Raw genomic sequence first — 2,500 nt, 5'->3', positions numbered from 1 at the left:
GAATCTGTCTCTATCCCCACTCCTAAACGCTTCCTCCTTCTCCAACCTCAACCTTTTGAGCTTTGCTGAGAACCAGGGCTTGTTGTTGTTAAAGTTCACCCTGGTACGTGTTGGGATACAGCAGTCCTCACAGAAGCTGATGTACACAGCCTCTGTGAGTTCATCCAGACTATTGGTAGCAGTCGTGAACATATCCCAGTCAGTACAGTCTAAGCACGCCCGCAAATCTTCCACAGCCTCACTGGTCCACTGTTTAGATGTCCTCACAGCAGGTTTACAGAGTTTTAGTTGCTGCCTGTATGCACGAATCAGGTGGACCAAGGGAGTTCTGTGCGAGCCGAACAGCCCCGTGACCCACAAGAGAAACATCCCCGCCAAATTCGAGCGTTTGACGGGGTCTATCCGTGAAAAAATATTCACGTTTTTGAGTGCACATGCATTTCTGCTGCAAATGCCTCTGGAAGTTTCATGCCGTTCGTATGCCAATTGTGGCAACACGAAAATGACCCGTTTTCCCATTCCGAGGGATTTCTGTGCGACCCTAACAGCCCCGTGAGCCACAAGAGACACATCCCCGCCAATTTCTAGCGTTTCACGGGGTCTATCCGTGAAAAATATAGACGTTTTTGAGTGCACATGCATTTCTGCTGCAGATGCCTCTGGAAGTTTCATGCCGTTCGTACGCAATGTGGCAACACGAAAATGACCCCTTTTCCCATTCCGAGGGATTTCTGTGCGACCCTAACTAACAGCGCCCGTGAGCCAGAAGAGAGACATCCCCGCCAATTTATAGCGTTTCACGGGGTCTATCCGTGAAAAATATAGACGTTTTTGAGTACACATGCATTCCTGCTGCAAATGCCTCTGGAAGTTTCATGCCGTTCCTATGCAATGTGGCCACACAAAAATGACCCGTTTTCCCATTCCGAGGCATTTCTGTGCGACCCTAACAGCCCCGTGAGCCACAAGAGAGACATCCCCGCCAACTTCTAGCGTTTGACGGGGTCTATGCGTGAAAAATATTAAAATTTTTGAGTGCACGTGCCTTTCTGCTGCAAATGCCTCTGGAAGTTTCATGGCGTTCCTATGCAATGTGGCAACACGAAAATGACCCCTTTTCTCATTCCGAGGGAGTTCTGTGCCACCCTAACAGCCCCGTGAGCCACAAGAGACACATCCCCGCCAATTTCTAGCGTTTCACGGGGTCTATCCGTGAAACATATAGAAGTTTTTGAGTGCACATGCATTCCTGCTGCAAATGCCTCTGGAAGTTTCATGCGGTTCGTACGCAATGTGGCAACACGAAAATGACCCGTTTTCCCATTCCCAGGGATTTCTGTGCGACCCGAACAGCCCCGTGAGCCACAAGAGACACATCCCCGCCAATTTCTAGCGTTTCACGGGGTCTATCCGTGAAAAATATCAATTTTTTTTGACTGCACATGCATTTCTGCTGCAAATGCCTCTGGAAGTTGCATGCGGTTCGCATGCAATGTGGCGACACGAAAATGACCCGTTTTCCCATTCCGAGGGATTTCTGTGCCACCCTAACAGCCCCGTGAGCCACAAGAGAGACATCCCCGCCAATTTCTAGCGTATCACGGGGTCTATCCGTGAGAAATATTCACTTTTTTGAGTGCACATGCATTCCTGCTGCAAATGCCTCTGGAAGGTTCATGCGGTTCGTATGCAATGTGGCGACACGAAAATGACCCGTTTTCCCATTCCGAGGGATTTCTGTGCCACCCTAACAGCCCCGTGAGCCACAAGAGAGACATCCCCGCCCACTTCTAGCGTTTCACGGGGTCTCTCCGTGAAAAATATCACATTTTTTGAGTGCACATGCATTCCTGCTGCAAATGCCTCTGGAAGTTTCATGCGGTTCGCATGCAATGTGGCGACACGAAAATGACCCGTTTTTTCCCATTCCGAGGGATTTCTGTGCCACCCTAACAGCCCCGTGAGCCACAAGAGACACATCCCCGCCAATTTCTAGCGTTTCACGGGGTCTATCCGTGAAAAATATTCAATTTTTTGACTGCACATGCATTTCTGCTGCAAATGCCTCTGGAAGTTTCATGCGGTTCGCATGCAATGTGGCGACACGAAAATGACCCGTTTTCCCATTCCGAGGGATTTCTGTGCCACCCTAACAGCCCCGTGAGCCACAAGAGAGACATCGCCGCCAATTTCTAGCGTTTCACGGGGTCTATCCGTGAAAAATATTCACTTTTTTGACTGCACATGCATTCCTGCTGCAAATGCCTCTGGAAGTTTCATGCCGTTCGCATGCAATGTGGCAACACGAAAATGACCCGTTTTCCCTCATCTGGAGACTGATGGTCCAACCCTTGACGCGAGTGCCGCCGGTTGCCTGCAGCGCAGGCCCGAGGCCTCGCCGGCGTAGGCGGCCTGCCTGGTACCAGTCCCTGCGTGCGGTGAGGTGGCCGGGGCACGATGGCTGTGGCTGGCCGTGTGTGTGTGTGGGAGGAGAAAGGGG

The sequence above is a fragment of the Petromyzon marinus genome, unplaced genomic scaffold (genome assembly GCF_048934315.1).
Source record: "Petromyzon marinus isolate PM22_M1 ecotype Great Lakes invasive population unplaced genomic scaffold, UKy_Petmar_22M1.pri1.0 PM_G_Scaffold_52, whole genome shotgun sequence".
Lineage (NCBI taxonomy): Eukaryota > Metazoa > Chordata > Hyperoartia > Petromyzontiformes > Petromyzontidae > Petromyzon > Petromyzon marinus.
Note: the sequence above shows the minus strand (reverse complement) of the source record.